Raw genomic sequence first — 19,923 nt, 5'->3', positions numbered from 1 at the left:
AATATTTCACGTGAATTTCACGTTAAACTCACGTGATTTTCACGTGAAATACTGATTCACGTGAAATTCACTTGAATTTTTTCAGGTGAAATTCACGTGAATTGAGCCTTCACGTGAAATTCACGTGAACTTTTCACGTGAAATTAACATGAATCGAGCTTCTATTTTTTAATGAAATTAAAGTGAATTCAGCCTCAATCACACTAATTTCACAGGATTTGAGCTTATTTATGTAAGTCAATTCTAATCTAATACAAATTCTGTTTTGATATATATAAACATGAAAAATATTCTTCTTGGTCTGGACCATGTGTTCATACTTCCATTCTGTTTTACTTTCTTTGTTTCCAAAATTTTTTGGTCTTCAACAAAGAAGGCAAGCAAATGCATCACAGGATATAAATTATATCCAGGGCACCTTAGTTCACTCCTAGAACTTTTTTGGTTGTGTTGAGTCTCAATCCTTTTTTGTAAATGATTTATGGACTGTGGTCATTTATAGAAGTTGATTGCACTGATGTATATTTCATTTGAGTTGATTTTTATTATGTTTGTATAAGTCATATTGTGTGGTCATCAGTTTTGACACAAACCAATCACATTATGGAAAAGACCCACTTGCAAAAGATGCCAATTCTCTTTAAGAAGGTTTTGAAGAAAAAAAACTAGTTCACCTCGCCACATATTCATGTACCTGCATAAAGCCAGAAATCTTTTCAGTGGTTGTCAAAAATCTCGTCTTAATAAAAAAAAAAATATTCAGAGAATTTGGTGTTGATGGCTATTCTTGATTCATATTGTAATTTTTTTTATAGCCTCTGGTCAATTAAATAGATCATGGCATATCTTTTAGACACCTGTTTTTTGTTGAGGACTGCATGTTAGCACCTTAATGCCTTTCAGGTGTTTTTGTTGTTATATAGCTGGCTCATTGATGTATACCTCATATCTCATTGTACTAATAAACTAAAATAGAAAGTTCTGTGAAATATAGCTGATATACAAATGTACCATATTGAAAGGCTCTCTGTAATTTACAACCATTTACTTCTTATTTCATATATGCAAAAATAGTTTTTTTCTCATTTTAACACTGATCTTAAGGTTGAGGCAAAATGTTGACAAACAACAGGCATATACCATTAAAAGATCTCAAAGTTTGGCTGCACAATAAGCTAAAAATTCTAGTTCTTTCATTTTTTTTATATAAAATTCATTTTAAAACATGCATTTTCATTTTTTTAATGTAACTTGTATGTTGACACAATAATTTGAATTTGAATTGTATTATATTCTGAAAGTACTTGTGGTTGAAAAAATATACACAATTGTTAATTCCAGTTGGTTTACGTTTCTTGAAAACACCACTACTATGACTACATGTCTGTTAATAATGTTTAAGAGTCCTCTTCTGCATATAATTGCTATTTGTACCCAAGGATTCCTTCATACATTTGCACTTCTCCTCCTAAGATGTTGCTCCAATGATAAAATCCTGTAATGCATACTTAGCAATCAGACTCTTTGAATACTTCCTACAGTTCCTGTAATATAATAAAATCAGCATGTTTGTTTCTGTAGTCAAGCAAAAAAGATAACACCAATTTAATCTCCAATGATTTACCAAACTTATAATTAGGAGATAACTGTTTTGTATTTTAAGCTCAGACATGATCATTTGGTGATTTGATGGTGATTTACCCAGTAAAACCCAGTAATTCCCACTGGGCTGGGCAATACTCATAAAACCCAGGTTTTTGCCAACCCTGTTTCAGGACATTTTGTAGCTCGCTATGCTGTATCAGTTTTGCTCATTGTTGAAAGCTGTACATATGATCATTTATAGTTGTCAATATTCAGTCATTTGGACTCTGGTGGATAGTTGTCTCATTGGCAATCATCCCATGTCAAATTTTTTAATAAATTACTTATGAAAACAAACCATATTCATGTATGTGTACTACACATTACCTGTATATACAAGTATACTTAGTGCCTATAGAAACACAACTCATCATTTTCAAGCCCCCTTCTTACATGTCTTAGCCCCATTTAAATTACAATACTAACACAGTATGTTTATGGCTCTATGCATTCTGGAAACATCTGGTTACCTGATACTTTTCCAGTTAAGAAATTTGTGATTAGCTTCCATAGGGGTATAAATCAAAACTCCAAATGCTCTGAAAATTGATAATCTAGCAGACTGTACATTTTTAAATTACCTCCGCAACAGAGGTGTGGCGGTTCATTATGGTTGAACTTTGCCATGTTAACAAGTTGTACCTCCAAAACTGTAGGAGGAGATAGCCAGACAAACAAAGTATCCTCATCCGGACGGACAGGGGTAAATTGATATTATTCCCCCACAACTGTTGCTGGGCATAACTACATGTGCTGTAGCATGTGTAAGGGGACCAGAATTGTGTTTTTATTGGCACTCAGTATAAATTTATATAAAATAGATATCACAAGAGACGAGTAAACACGCTGAAATGTCTTGCCTGTTTTACTATTCATGATATATTTTATGTTGATTGTTCTAAACATGCTAAAGATATAATTTTACTATATAAGTATGATATATAAACTTAACATAACTAATGATCCATGAAAAAAATACTGTCAAGCAAATAATGCCAAGGTCAGAAAAACCAAGCCAGACAGACATGTGCACCTTACAATCATTGCCTACCCCAAATATAGCTGATCTGTTAATTGATTATAGCTTGTATAGTATACAACAAACACAGTGGCAGATCCAGAAATTTTCATAAGTGGGGGACCACTGACTGCCTAAGAAGGGGCCGCTCTGGTCAAGCTTCAGTGATTCCCTATATAATCAACCAAATTATTCCCAGAAATCCGCCTCTGCAAACAGACCAAAATATGAAACTTATTATTGACTAATGAACTATGAATATCAGGTCATGGTAAGATGAACCCTGCCCAGACAGACATGTAAAAATGTACACCATACAATCAGTTGCAGACAAGACAAAAATGGCCTAATTCATGATAGCAGTTATTGTCTAATCTTGGTCAAGCTATTTTGATAATTTTCCTCAAACTACAAGCATAACACATGGGAATATTAATATGAAATAAGAATTGAAATCTAAGGAAATCCAGAATATAAAATTCTATTCTCATAAATTTACATGGACTGAAAAGGGGTAAACAAATCTAACTACATGCCTATTCCATACATGTATATATAGCAGATTAACTTTTCCCTTGATCTGTTGATTGATAGTGTTTTTTTATTTTGTCAGTTTGCGTTGACTCCTTTTTATACGACCGCAAAAATTAAAAATTTTTTGGTCGTATATTGGTATGACGTTGGCGTCGTCGTCGTCCGGCTTCGTCCGAAGACACATTGGTTTTCGCACTCTAACTTTAGTTTAAGTGAATGGATCTCCATGAAATTTTACCATAAGGTTCAATACCACGAAAGGAAGGTTGGGATTGATTTTGGGGGTTATGGTACCAACAGTTAAGGAATTAGGGGCCAAAAAGGGGCCAAAAATAAGCATTTTTGTAACTTCCAGACAATAACTTGTGTGTAAGTGTATGGATCTCTCTGACATTGTACCACAAGGTTCCATATCACAAAGGGAAGGCTGTAATTGATTTTGGGGGTAATTGCCTCAAAATTTTAGGAATAAGGGGCCAAAAAAGGGGCCAAAAACAAGCATTTTTCTAGTTTCATGACAATAACTTGTGTGTAAGTGTTGTGATATATCTGAAATTGTACTACAAGGTTCCATATCACAAAGGGAAAGCTGGAATTGAGTTTGGGGGTAATTGCCCGAAACGTTTAGGAATTGGGGGCCAAAAATAAGCATTTTTCTAGTTTCCAGACAATAACTTGTGTTCAAGTGTATGGATCTCTCTGAAATTGTACTGCAAGGTACCATACCACAAAGGGAAGGCTGGGATTGAGTTTAGGGGTGATGAATCATAAGGGGGTTCAAAAAATTTGGGGGGGGGGATTTTTTTTCTTTTCTTTTTTTCCTTTTTTTTTTCTTTTAAAATTTTCCATTTTAAGTTGGTTATTTCTGATTTATATTTAAAAGCAAATAATAATGATATGGTAGAAGATACACACCAAACAGGATGTGTAAATTATTATATAATAAGTATTGTGCAATAGCAAGAAATTTTCAATTGCACAGTATTGCACAATAGCAAGAAATCTTCAATTGCACAGTATTGCGCAATAGCAAGAATCTTCAATTGCACAGTATTGCGCAATAGCAAGAAATATCCAATAGCACAATATTGCGCAATAGCAAGAAATTGTCAATTGTACAGTATTGCGCAATAGCAAGAAATATTCAATTGCACAGTATTGTGCAAAAGAAGATACTTCGTATAAATTGCTTATTTCTTGATCAATTTCAATGGGGTTTTATTCTTGAATTCTTGGGGTTCTTTAATATGCTGAATCTAACTGTGTATTAAGTTTTTGGATTTTGGGACCCGTTTTTTAATTGGTCCACATTGAGGTCCAAAGGGTCCAAAATTTAACTTTGTTTGATTTCATCAAAAATTGAATTATTGGGGTTCTTTGATATGCCGAATCTAACCGTGTATTTAGATTCTTAATTTTTGGTTCCGTTTTCAAATTGGTCTACATTAAGGTCCAAAGGGTCCAAAATTAAACTTAGTTTGATTTTAACAAAAATTGAATTTTTAGGGTTCTTTGATATGCTGAATCTAAACATGTATTTAGATTTTTGATTATGGGCCCAGTTTTCAAGTTGGTCCAAATCGGGGTCCAACATAAAACTTTGTTTGATTTCAACAAAAATTGAATATATGGGGTTCTTTGATATGCTGAATCTAACCATGTATTTAAATTTTTGATTTTTGGGCCCCGTTATCAACTTAGTCCACATTGAGGTCAAAAGGGTCCAAAATAAAACTTTGTTTGATTTCATCAAAAATTGAATTCTTGGGGTTCTTTGATATGCTGAATCTAACCATGTATTTAGATTTTGGATATTGGACCATAATAGGTGAATGTCCAATTTAAAATTTTTAAGTTCTTAGACCACATTCATTCTGTGTCAGAAACCTATGCTGTGTCAAATATTTAATCACAATCCAAATTCAGAGCTGTATCAAGCTTGAATGTTGTGTCCATACTTGCCCCAACTGTTCAGGGTTCGACCTCTGCGGTCGTATCAAGCTGCGCCCTGCGGAGCATTATATTAAATTTGCACAGGATTCAGCTTTTTTGTTATACAATTTTGACAGCAAATACTGTAACAAATACATACCAGTTACATGTACTGTATCTATAGGGTCTCCACTACATGTACAATGTATATCTAATCAAGTCATTCATTTCATCGAAACATATAACATGTATAACTTCACTTCCACTTACATCTAGGGAGCTAATTCTGAAAATTTAAATTCCAGTGATTATTATAAATATAAGACCTGAACCTGATCATGCTGATGAACTGTTTTCCAAATAAAAAAATGGCAATACAACTGAAAATTCATTTAGATATATGTCAAATTCACACAGGCAATTGTTGTAAATAAATGTTGATAGTGTCCACATGAGGACACAGATGATGCCCCTGCTTGCATATCATATAGTTATAAAGGGACATAACTGAAGAACAGTAAAAGTGATGCTACCCAAATTTGAACTTGATCTGAGTTTTGTGGTAATAAGCATTGTATGTAAGTCTCATAACATTCGGTTGAGGCTAACTTAAGTAGAAAACAGAAACTAAAAATTCAGCAATTTTTCTATTTGTAAACACGCATAACTCTAGAACGGTTGTGTATAAGTTTCATAACATTTGGTTGAGGGAAACTTAAGTTAGAGAACGGAAACTAAAAATTTTGCAATTTTTCCATTTATAAAGGGGCATAACTCTAGAACGGTTAAAGTGACGCCACCAAAATTAATTCAAACTTGATCTGTGTTTTCTGGTAATAAGCATTGTGTATAAGTTTCAAAACATTTGGTTGAGGCAAACTCAAGTTAGAGAACGGAAACCAATTTTGGGACGTACGTACAGACGGACAAGGGTAAAACTTAAAGCCCCCACCGCTATGGCAGGGGCATAAAAATATTCACCAAGAGAGAAAACAATTGATTTTTCTTTTAACCAATAAGTGAACATCACTAGCAAAATGACTAGTACTAAATTTCTAGATTGAACTGTTGCGCATTTTGTCCGGATCTTTAACAGCTGAGTAAACAGTATTGTTCTGTTCATTGTTGAAGGTCTTAAAGTGGCCTAAAACTGCTTACATCCCCTTCATTTTGACCGTGGCTGATCATGATAGTTTTCTTATTGGCAATCCTACCACATCTCCTTATTTTCAAATTACTAAAAATTATCAATCTGCAACAATTAAATTCTATTTATATACACAGCTACTTTTGCATAGGTACTATTTCTGTACCAAACATATGTAGTACTGGAAATCTACTTTTAATATTCAGTACTATTTTGTTACTTTAAAATTAGTGCAATATTTAGGAAACTTTATTTTACAGTAGCAGTGTACATGTACATTGTATATATATTGATTAAAGGTAATCTGATCATCACTATGAAGCAATGTTCAAAACACTCTGCCATTATCAGAAATCAAATTTATTTAAAGTCCAATGACCAAGTATATGTGCAAAACACTCAAAACTTGTTTTAAGTACCACAATCTGACAGAATTCATACATATACACAATCAGTGAGGCATAAAATGAAGGTCAAAAAGATATACTTTTTGTTGGATGCTGCGCATGCATCATCATTATTAGTTAAATGAATGCGAGACATTGAGTACATGTAGTTACTAGTACATAATATTTGAACTTAAAATAAAGGATAATCTGATTTTTATCAGTCTCTGATCAGAAATAAAGCCACACAACAGCGAAATATATGTATCAGAGATGCACATACAATCATTGAATATATGTTTAAGATTAATACTTAGCATTGGCTGTCAACGTACATTTTTTGGTACATGTAAAAATGGACTGTCTGATAGGCAAACTCCACATAGAGATTGGACACTACATGTAGGTTACTTCATTAATTCCAGTATCAGTCATTATCAATAGTCAACTCCTCTGCCCATACCTTGTAATACTGCTGAAAGGGAGAAAACAGTACATTTGTGGACGCAATACTATTCAAAGAGTTTTGCAAACAATTAGCTTATAATATACATGTATTTCTTGCTATATGTATTTATATTAAACTTAGAATTGTACCATCAAATATCAACTAGAGGCTCTCAAGAGCCTGTGTCACTCACCTGTATCCACTGTTGTTTTGAAAATCATAATTAATATATAGTATTAGATACCCTTTTAATGATTTTATTAAATTTGGTCCAGTAGTTTAAACTAAAAGTAGCTTATAGGTCATCCCATTGTAGTCTTACAACAGTAACTGAAGACCCCTTGTCATTATTAAATTAGTTTTCAAGTTGTAACCATTTGAAATTGATTGTTTACAATTTCCCCTTAGACTGTATGGAATTTGCTCATTGTTGAAGGATGAACTGTGACCTGTAGTTTATGTTAACTTCTACATGTATGTCATTTATTCTTGGGTGAAGGGAAATTATACCATATCTTCTTTTATCTATATATTAGTTCAGGTGAATGAACATATACAAATGATGTACAATGTATATTATTCAAGACTTAAATGTTTGGAAACCAGAAAATCCTTCTTTTTTTTTGGCCCCAAATTATTAAATGGTTTACATGGTTTAGTCTGTTACCCCAAAAATTAATCCAAACCTTCTTTTGAGGTATGGAACCTACAAATGACCTATTAAGTAGTACAATTTTATAGTTATCCTACACTTATACACAATTTATTGCCATGAAACATGAAAAATGCTTGTTTTGGACCATAATTCCTACATTTGTCCTAAACAGTTTCTGCTATAAAAAAAAATCATCTGAACTGAAACAAAATTTGAACTTGATACGCAACTTGTCATGGTAAAACTACATGTATACAATAATCATGAAAATTATCAGATCAATATCTTCAAGCATATATAACAATAAAATGCTCTGCTGGGCGCAGCTTGATACGACCGCAGAGGTCGAACCCTGAACAGTTGGAGCAAGTATGGACACAACATTCAAGCTTGATACAGCTTTGGATTGTGATTAAATATTTGACACAGCATAGGTTTCTGACACAGAATGAATGTGGTCAAAGAACTTAAAATTTTTTAATTTACCTATTATGGTCCAATATCTAAAATCTAAATACATACACGGTTAGATTCAGCATATCAAAGAACCCCAAGAATTCAATTTTTGTTAAAATCAAACTAAGTTTCATTTTGGACCCTTTGGACCCTAATGTAGACTAATTTGAACAAGAGGCTGTCAGAGAGACAGCAAACCGGATTTTCCTGCAGAGGTCGAACCCTGAACAGTTGAGCAAGTATGGACACTACATTTAAACTTAAAACAGCTCTGAATTTGGATTGTGATTGAATATTTGACACATCATAGGTTTGTCACTTTGTGACACAAAATGAATGTAGTCAAAGAACTGATATATTTGAAATTGGACATTTAAATACCTATTATGGTCCAATATCCAAAATCTAAGTACATATTAGAATCAGCATATCAAAGAACCCCAAGAATTCAATTTTTGATGAAATCAGACAAAAGTTTAATCTAGGTCCTTTGGACCCTGATTTGGACCAACTTGAAAACTGGGCCTAAAAATCTAATATCTAAATAGAGTTTAAATTCAGCATTTGAAAGAACCCTATATATATATTTAATTTATGTTGAAATGAAACACAGGTTAATTTTATCCATAATATTTTCTGTGCAAATGGAAATAACTCAAACTGGATAAATAGTTCTCTAAAATAAGATATGATGCATTTTTTCAAATTATAATCAATAATATAATAACAACCAGTGATGACTAATTAATATAAGTTCTCTAAAATTAGATATGATTTAACACTCAAACATTGTTAGAATCAGCATATCAAAGAACCAAAGAATTCAATTTTTGATGAAATTAAACAAAAGTTTAATTTAGGACCCTTTGGACCTCAATGTGGTATTATCTTATTAATAATGAAAAGCTCGACCGTTTACAAGTTCTTAAACAGGAGGGGGGTGGGGGTGACCCAAAGGGACTCGCCTTATACCCCCATGGATTTCATTTGATTTGTTTTATTGTCCCATACAAGAATATATATGGTTTCGGGGTGGAGATCTTGACCCTTTACAAGTTTTCAAAAAGAAGGGGGTGGGGGTGACCCCTGGGGACTCGCCTAAAATTTTGAGGCAATTACCCCCAAAATCAATCCTAGCATTCCCTTTGTGATATGGAACCTTGTGGTACAATGTCAGAGAGATCCATACACTAACACACAAGTTATTGTCTGGAAGTTACAAAAATGCTTATTTTTGGCCCCTAATTCCTTAACTGTTGGTACCATAACCCCCAAAATCAATCCCAACCTTCCTTTTGTGGTATCAAACCTTATGGTAAAATTTCATAGAGATCCATTCACTTGAACTAAAGTTATTGTGCGAAAACCAATGTGTCTTCGGACGAAGACGACGACGCCAACTTCATACCAATATACGACCGCAAAATTTTTTAATTTTTTGCGGTTGTATAAAAATGAAAGTGAAAAACTGATTGTTTGCGTGAATGTAGCTCTGCAAAATTAAAACAACTTAAGTTATTTTTTCTGAACAGAATATATATTGAACTTGATCTGTGAACTTGTCATAATGTATACATATCTAAATATTATTGTTTATAATAATATTGTTTGTTTGCTATATGCCCTTCTGGGGCCCTAATTTGGTGAATAAAAATATTCTATTCTATTCTATATATAAGGGCGAGGGTTTGGATTCCCCTAACATGTTTAACCCCGCCACATTCTGTATATATGTGCCGGTCCCAAGTCAGGAGCCTGTAATATTAATTCAGTGGTTGTCCTTTGTTGCTTTGTTACATATATATTTGTTTTTAGCGTTCATTTTTTATACATTAATTATGCCATTAGTTTTCTTGTTTGAATGTTTTACATTTGTGATTTTGGTGCCTTTTATAGCTGGGTTTGTGGTATGGGCTTTGCTCATTGTTGAAGGCCATACGCAACTATTATCAGCACCCGCTTTGCGCATGCGTCAAATTTGACCACAATCAATATCGATAAATTTACTATAGATTGTTAAAGGAAATCTTAAATTTTGATTAGCTGTCTTTAAATATCATTAAATTTCTTTTTCATTGGCAACAATTTTGAAAGTTCAATTTATAAGCTTTCTACAGATCTAATTTGTATTTTGATAAGGATTGCAGAAGTACGGGCCTTTTTCAATTAAAGAACACCGGGTGCACGACCTATTACATTGTACTTCATACAATACGAAACCAAAAATGTGTGCACATGGGTTTTCTTTAATGAATTGACATAAAATCTTTATTAGAAACAGCTTCATTCGCATGTATATTTATTCTCTGGTTTTAAATCTATCCAACGATATAAATTTCATATTTTACAATTTTTTTTGAATCAGGGCCTTTTTTATTCAAAAATCGAGATGCGATCATTTTTTGAAGTTGACCAGAAATAATCTAAGTCAAACCAGGTAAATATAGTATTCATGGATAAATAATTAACTCATGACAATGTGATAACTTCTGTTATTCTCAGTAGACATGAGTTGTTTGTGTTTTTTTTTCTTTGACGGTTTAACAATGTTTAATCATGTTAATAGCCTCTTTCTTTTCAAGTTTATTTTATAAATTGTAAATTTCAATGCACAAAAGTTTCAAATGAGAAAAAAAAAATATTCTCCAAGATAAACCAATTGCCAAAGTCATGAAAGTCTTAAAAGAATAAGACAAGGGCAGCATATGTGCCAGTGTGGACTATATACGAAAATATTTGTATATAGTAATGCTAATTTAAAGATTACAAAACGGCAATCGCTTAAAATTGAAATAAATTGAACTAAAATATTTTAACAGTTTAAGAAACAAAATTTTAGATACATACATGTACATGTGAATTTACTAGTCTATTGCTTGTTTGATGCACATTCTCCTTTTATACACTTAACTTTTAGAAAAATAAATCGCATTGAACAAAATAAATATTATTTTTAATTTGTCTCCGTCCTTTCAAAAGATTCTATCATGAAAAAAATTTTAATTTTGCAATTGAACATTTATGCAAAATATTTATTAAAAAGGAAACTTATTTTAATTATTTTTCTGTTAATGTAAAGTTTACGGAGAGCTGTCTCATTGGCACTCATACCACATCTTCTTACATTTACAAAACTTAAAAAAAAAAAAATGTATATTGTACATGTATTTGCAGAATTTGAAATTTTTAATTTATCAAATGAATAAGATAATTGGAATCGTTAAAATTCAGAATTATACTTGAAAACAGATGCCTGCGACCCCTGTTGTTTCGATTAGCATGTTTTCTAAAGATATCCGTGTGAAGTTCACAAATTGCAACATGTATTTGGTCACCTGGTGTGAATTTCAGATAAAATTGTCAAGTTCAAATCTGTGGTTAAAACTTTCCTTTACATATCAGTTATATTATTATCTGGGCAGGGTACTCCCCCCCCCCCTTTTTTTTATATTATACTCTGAACATTATTGTATACACTTTTTCTGTGGGACTTTCTTTATGTAAAACAAGATAAAAATCTACGTTGTCTCATATTCGGATTTACGTCGAAAGAAAGGTTTAAGATATATCAAAATCGAACAACATCGTGTGAACATTTCTATTGATGACTATAGTGAATCATTTTTCGATTATGTATTTTGTTATTACATGAATTACATCTATCCATATTTTGATTGTCAACTCATTGCATACTTCTCTAAAAATGATGTTACTGAAATCAAGAATATTATATCTAATATAATATAACCTCACAATTACAACCCTCTTGCTTTTGAAATTGTTAAAGAACAATTTTAATTTTATGTAAGTGCTTTTATAAACTATAACAAGCCAACGATTTAATGATAGATATATATAAATGTATATATGTTTGGTTATCATAATCTCGTATTTGTCCTTTTTCGACTTTTTATTTTGTATGTTTGATATTCGGTAAAATCGAATTTTATCTTTTGGAAATAAAGTCAGTTTAGGCCGCAATTAAAAATATCTTTGTTTCCCCTTACCCTACCCACCATTTTGGAAGTGGGTAGGTAGGTAGGCTTTTTTTTTTTTTTTTAGAGAAAATCCCTTAAATATATCTAACATACAGGAAAACACAGAAAAACAACAAATTGAACTTTATTGATACCAAAACAACATACTGTATAACGTATAATGCATGACTAGAAGACCTTACAATTTCAGACTAGAAAATGTTTGTAAATATCAATGCCTTTGTGACTTAGAGTAGACCACATATAAATTGAGACACGGTTCTATATCTTTCTTATAGTTTTATTAATTCAATTGAAAATATAAAACCCCGAGACTGATACCTAGTAACATTCGATGCAAAAAATATGTACACTTGTTTTTCATTTAAGGAAATACTAGAAGCCACAAACCGTGATCCAAGCGAGTATGACTACGCCTATTAAGGCTTATTCTAGAAAACTATGAATTTATTTTTAACAATAAACTTTACCATGAAACCTTGGGCGTGCCTATGTGCGGATCAGCATTCGCTGAGTTAGCACACCTTACAATGTTTGTTAATTCTTGAACACATTTTACAATGCTTTCAACACAGAGAAACAAAATGATAATGATAGTTGAAGTTCACCTACGAATTTTCCTGTAATGAAACAATATTCTTAGACACTGTCATAATTATACAAAGGAGAAAGATTCTTTAATGAAGGCATAGTATGATACAAGACATTAAAACCAATATCAAACCAACTGAAACATATCAATATCTGCACAGACACTGCTCACACCCAAAAAGTGTTTTCATTGAAAGGATTTATCAAGGGTGAAGTATTGAGGTATCTCAGAAACACAAGCAGCAAAACTGATCTTAAAAAAACAGTAAGAAGCTCAAACGAGGATATCAAATATCTGAAATCAACGATTTTTTTTATCAAACACAAAATACAGAAAGGGAAACCTTGCTAACACATCGCCCAGCGAAACGTGAGCAACCGCTAGTAATGTTGACAAAATTCAACCCATCTATACAGAAACTAAAAATATAATAATGAAAAACTGGCATCTTATTTCACAAAACCCTGAATGTGTGACCATATTTAATCATCAGCCCATTATAGCTTATAAAAGACATAAGAACTTACAAGAACTTTTATCAAAGCATTAGCTGGTATAGTCATCTCGACTTTTCACAACACAATATGATGCTGAGCTCGAAAAAAATCAACTACTATTTTATCCAAAGACAACTAGTGTATGGTCCAATATCACATACGAAATGAAACAAAATAGCATAAATAGCACGCCAATATACAACTTATTGAGTCAACCACTGATAAAGGCGAACTCAGGGATTAACCACAAACACGACAGAAACACCGGGCCTAACATTTAAGCTCAAGGGTGAGCTTTGATGCGCAATCGTAACTACTCGACCATTCTCGCTACGCATTTTGTTATTGGAGGCGTAGCTAGAATGGAATAGTAGTTAAGATTGCTTGGATGCATTTATTTAAAACATTATTCCATTCCAATTTCAGTATCCTTGCATACGTTGTTTACCCTTTGCTGCAAACACACGGGCGACAATGATTTCGCGGAATGTTGAAAATACGGACCATTCAAGGAAACGAAATTAAAAAACGAACTTTTGAGCGAAACGAAAAAAAAACAAACAACAACGTGATTTTCGAAAAAAATTATTTCAGTCGGCGGATTTTTAGAGGGTCGGTCGGGTAAGGGGAAACAAACTTAATTTTAATTTTGGCCTTATACAACTCGTATTCATGCGGAACCTAGCATGCTACAATGTCATATGGTTATAATATTGTTTACTTAGTGTTGTCAAATTATTAACGAGTGTCAACATTGTCTTTACAAACTCAGCATGTTGTCTTGATAAGATATCACACACAGAAAAGACTGATCAGACGGATAAGAAATTAAAATCATGCGCGATAACTTGTACTGGCTTACACTGAGGATAATAGTTGGCCATGCTGTACAGTGACCTGTAGCATTCTCATTGGCAATCATTCCACATCTTCTTTTTTATACTGTATCGTTTTGTTGTCATTATTGATTCATACCATTTGTAGTTTTCTGTAATCTAAATATGCTGGAATAAAAAACTAGAGGCTCTATAGAGCCTGTGTCGCTCACCTTGGTCTATGTGCATATTAAACAAAGGACACAGATGGATTCATGACAAAATTGTGTTTTGGTGATGGTGATGTGTTTGTAGATCTTACTTTACTGAACATTCTTGCTCCTTACTATTATCTCTACCTATAATGAACTTGGCCCGGTAGTTACAGTGGAAAATATTTTGTAAAAATTTACAAAAATTTACAAAATTTATGAAAATTGTAAAAAATTGACTATAAAGGGCAATAACTCCTTAAGGGGTCAATTGACAATTTTGGTCCTGTTGACTTATTTGTAGATCTAACTTTGCTGTACATTATTGCTGTTTACAGTTTATCTCTATCTATAATAATATTCAAGATAATAACCAAAAGCTGCAAAATTTTCTTAAAATTACCAGTTCAGGGGCAGCAACCCAACAACAGGTTGCCTGATTGGTCTGAAAATTTCAGGGCAGATAGATCTTGACCTAATGAACAATTTTATCCCGTGTCAGATTTGCTCTTAATGCTTTGGTTTCAGAGATATAAGCCAAAAACTGCATTTTACCCTATGCACTATTTTTTAGCCCTGTCGGCCATCTTGGTTCGCGGGCAGGGTCATCGGACACATTTTTTAAACTAGATACCCTAATGATGATTGTGGACAAGTTTGGTTAAATTTGTCTTAGTAGTTTCAGAGGAGAAGATTTTTGTAAAAGATTACAAAAATTTACGAAAAATGGTTAAAAATTGACTATAAAGGGCAATAACTCCTTAAGGGGTCAACTGACCATTTTGGTCAAGTTGACTTATTTGTAGATCTTACTTTGCTGAACATTATTGCTGTTTACAGTTTATCTCTATCTATAATAATATTCAAGATAATAACCAAAAGCTGCAAAATTTTCTTAAAATTACCAGTTCAGGGGCAGCAACCCAACAACAGGTTGCCTGATTGGTCTGAAAATTTCAGGGCAGATAGATCTTGACCTAATGAACAATTTTATCCCGTGTCAGATTTGCTCTTAATGCTTTGGTTTCAGAGATATAAGCCAAAAACTGCATTTTACCCTATGCACTATTTTTTAGCCCTGTCGGCCATCTTGGTTCGCGGGCAGGGTCATCGGACACATTTTTTAAACTAGATACCCTAATGATGATTGTGGACAAGTTTGGTTAAATTTGTCTTAGTAGTTTCAGAGGAGAAGATTTTTGTAAAAGATTACAAAAATTTACGAAAAATGGTTAAAAATTGACTATAAAGGGCAATAACTCCTTAAGGGGTCAACTGACCATTTTGGTCAAGTTGACTTATTTGTAGATCTTACTTTGCTGAACATTATTGCTGTTTACAGTTTATCTCTATCTATAATAATATTCAAGATAATAACCAAAAACGGCAAAATTTCCTTAAAATTACAATTCAGGGGCAGCAACCCAACAATGGGTTGTCTGATTCATCTGAAAATTTCAGGGCAGATAGATTTTGACCTAATAAACTATTATACCCCATGTCAGATTTGCTCTAAATGCTTTGGTTTCAGAGATATAAGCCAAAATCTACATTTTACCCCTATGTTCTATTTTTAGCCATGGCGGCCTTCTTGGTTGGTTGGCTGGGTCACCGGACACATTTTTTAAACTAGATACTTGAATGATGATTGTGTTTAAGTTTGGGTGCATTTGGCCCAGTAGTTTCAGAGGAGAAGATTTTTGTAAAAGTTTACGGACGACGGACGCAAAGTGATGAGAAAAGCTCACTTGACCTTTCAGGTCAGGTGAGCTAAAAATGACACAATTCAAGTCAATTGTGTTGCTTCTGATATGACGTTAAATCTAATGTCAAAGTGAGGTACAGCCACGTGACCAGTATTAGAGTGTACATTTTGTACAACAGATTAGGTGCATTGTATTTGATCTGGCTTTCAGTTACTGCTAGTGCTAGCAAGTCCGGAAACTTGTCAGTGATTGTCTTGTGTCATGTATGTGATAACTGTAAGTCAGCCAAGTGTTTGTTATCTATATAACTTTTGAGTTAATCATAGATAAGATAGTAATACGTATGATTTGAATCATACACAAATAAAAAAAGAAGTGACAAATTTATACTGTATAAGACTCAGTCAGAATTTGACATATCCATCTCCATTATTCATAAATATTTTTTAATCTGCCATTATCTGGGAAGTTGCGACACTTAAAGAATTCGATATGAGAAACTAAATCATGAATGCGTCTTAAAAGATTTAAGTATCCATATGAACATTGAAAAATTATAAGCAGGTAATGAACTAATAAGTTGGTAGTTTAACTTTAGTTTGTTCAAATTGTTAAAAAAAATCGATAGCTTAAGACCCCTTGACTTCGTGAATAACAGAATGCAAGCTACGTTACTGTATACAAATAATAAAATAACTTACAATTCAACTGGAATTTGAAATTAGATGCGTTAGGTCCTATGGGGCGAACGTGTATAAAAATTATTTCGGAGCGAACGAAAACGATACCAAAATCGAAGATGAAAACCATTCTCATTCAGTCATTGCAGATTTCTGTTTATTCCTGCACTATTAAATCATTTGTTTGAGTTACCTGTAGTACATCCTCGAGTATTCATTGACTCATAGCTCCTTGGTATTGTTTGTCTTGTTAAATTAACTGAAACAAGTACTGTTGTTGACAATCGGCTGACGGCGTTCTTCTCTTTAAGACGCGTCATAATCTGTATCTTTCAAGCGTTTTAAAAAAAACCCGACTCCGGACGAGAGATTCACGGATATTGTCCTGATCTGATGTTCAAAGTATTTCTCCATGTGAAAAGTGAAAAATAGGTACCTGCTAGTTCCCCCATTCCTACTATACAAATCCTTGGAACATATAACAAATTATTTTGTTAATAAGCATCCTTTACATAGGAGCACCTCCACATGGAGCTGTTAGTTAATTAAACCCTTACAACTATTTAATATAATATATTTATAAAATCTTGGACTATTATACTAACTTAGTATAATAGTCCCAGATAAAATATAATAAATATAATTTTAATTATGACTGTGATTTCATTGTGTAAAAGAATATATATATATATATCTATACAAAAGTAAAATGTTTAACCTTAATTCAATGAGCAAGCCTTGTCTAATTGGCAATCATTTACCACACATTTATTAAAGCTTAAAGAATGTAAGTTTTTTTTAATAATAAAGTGTAAATGTAACCAAGGAATTGTATATTTAAATATACAATTCCTTGATGTAACCATTCATTTTTTCTGAATAAAAACATTAATCTAAGAATACAGGGACGTAAAATTGTTTTGTAATTTTAAAATGTGTCCCAGTGCAACAATTGATCATGCAATCTTTCAATTTCAAAGATTATAAACAAAATTTGCTTCTTGTATAGATGTCATGTTATAAAAAGCAATACAAAAAATTTTATACTGCACTTTCAATATACTTAAAAAATTGATAAACATTCAAATTTACATTTATTGACAAAATTTAGTACATATAAAATTCTTTTCTGTATTCTTACTAGTTTTTATTCATATATGTCCTAATGTTAAACTTATGTGCGATTCAATGCTCACAAATTTTCTTGACTTATAAGTTTGAGGAAAAGTTTTATGCACAGTAAAAAAGGGAGATAACTCATGTTTGGAAGTTAATGATATATATATATGATATATATTATCCTTTTTTTCTTTGCAATAATGGGAAGTAAAGAATCTATTACAGTAACAGTAATCTATTTCATAAGTTGGAGTTACCTCCCACATTTTTTAAAAGTATAAAAGTAAAGAAGACATAAGATGTGTGAAAGTAATTAAATTTACTACTTAATAATTATAGAAATATTACTAGTAAATCAATTAGTCCATCAATATAATATAGGCATCTAGGAATTTGAAATAAGAGATACACATGTATACAAAATTCCATCCTAATGACTCTACTAGAGATAAATATAAACAGTGATAGAAAATATAATTCAAAACCAACATGTTTTTGTAGTTGCATCTAACCCACTATCAAGGGAGATAATTCATGCTTAACAAAAAGATAAATATTTATCATTTACAATGATTGTATGTCCAAATGTGTAAATCTTGAGAGACAAAGAATAACAGTTTTGAAATGATTCAATTTTGCAAAAAGAAAATTGGAATGAATAATAGCAAAATTCAGGTGAATTTGTTTCTCAATGTTACAAAAATTTAACTCAATAAAGTTAAATTTCTCTTATGAATTCATGGTTTAATTCAGATAAAATGAAACATAACATTTTCACATGAGTTTTGATTCATGTTAATTTCATGTGATATTGTTCACGTGAATTTAACGTGAAATTTTTCATGTGAATATATCATGAAATATTCACATGAATTTAACGTGAAATATTCACGTGAATTTCACGTGAAAATTGAATTTTTCAAATTAAATTAAGATTTCCATGGAATATATGATACATATAATACAAGATATTAGAGGTTGACAAAATGTTTGATTTTCGGTTATTTCATTTTAACTTAGACACCATTTATATTTTTTCACGTGAAATTCACATGAAATGTTTTACGTGAAATTCACGTGAAATAATTTCACGTGAAAATTTAACGTGAATTTCACGTGAATTTCACGTGAAATCACTTCACGTGAAATTAACGTGAAATTCATGTGAAATTCATGTGAAATTCATGTGAAATTCACGTGAAATGAGATTCACGTGAAATTCACGTGAGCAAAATTTGGCTGTGTACTTTGCACCCCTTTATTCTCTATTCTTTATACTTTTTCTCCTTTTTCTCCATTCATTATTTATTTTAGCCATTATTCTCTATTCTTTATATTTTTGCTCCTTTTTCTCCATTCATTATTTATTTTAGCCATTATTCTCTATTCTTTATATTTTTGCTCTCTTTTCTCCATTCATTATTTATTTTAGCCATTATTCTCTATTCTTTATATTTTTGCTCCTTTTTCTCCATTACATTATTTATTTTCCCCACCATTCTCTATTCTTTATATTTTTGCTCCTTTTTCTCCATTCATTATTTATTTTCCCCTTTATTCTCTATTCTTTATATTTTTGCTCCTTTTTCTCCATTCATTATTTATTTTAGCCATTATTCTCTATTCTGTAAAGCCCATCCAGAACCCCAAATATCACAAATACAGGTACATGTACTCAAAGTTTAAAAGGGAAAATCATTAAATTTATTGTCAATCAAGTTGTTAAGGTGTAACATTACAATTGAAAAATCACCTGTGAAAAACACTTAATTATTTTAATTCATACTTTTAAATAACATAATTATACATGACTGAACATTACAAACATAATAATCTTTAATTGTATTTAACAATTACATATGAAATGAAAAACAAGATTTTATATTTTAAAACAATAGGCTTATTCCATACAGAGTTATCTGCTCATGTACTAATTATAGAATATTTTGGAACTTTGTATATTTTAACTAGATGATTATATAAATTCGATTTCAAAATTTTAATTTATATCAAAATTTGTTACAAAGATATATGGATGCTTAAAAGTACATTAAATATAATGGAGAAATCTGACTCTGTACCTG

At 31.8% G+C, this 19,923-nt stretch overlaps 1 long non-coding RNA gene across 2 annotated transcripts; it reads right to left on the bottom strand.

Annotated features, from left to right (window-relative positions):
- Positions 1-1,228: 1,228 nt before the first annotated feature.
- LOC127717622 (uncharacterized) lies at positions 1,229-17,274 on the bottom strand. 2 transcript variants are annotated; one of them, XR_007989274.1, is made up of 4 exons: positions 16,914-17,274; positions 6,997-7,136; positions 5,289-5,414; positions 1,229-1,544 (listed from the first exon to the last, which is right to left on the bottom strand). It is a non-coding gene; the product is annotated as an uncharacterized LOC127717622 (long non-coding RNA). The 2 variants fall into 2 exon arrangements; XR_007989275.1 differs by lacking the exon at positions 16,914-17,274 and adding an exon at positions 16,742-16,907.
- Positions 17,275-19,923: the final 2,649 nt, after the last annotated feature.

The sequence above is a fragment of the Mytilus californianus genome, unplaced genomic scaffold, assembly GCF_021869535.1.
Source record: "Mytilus californianus isolate M0D057914Y unplaced genomic scaffold, xbMytCali1.0.p SCAF_10, whole genome shotgun sequence".
In the NCBI taxonomy this organism is placed as follows: Eukaryota; Metazoa; Mollusca; class Bivalvia; order Mytilida; family Mytilidae; genus Mytilus; species Mytilus californianus.
The sequence above is the reverse complement of the archived record's forward strand: the minus strand, read 5'-3'. Positions and strand labels throughout refer to the sequence as shown.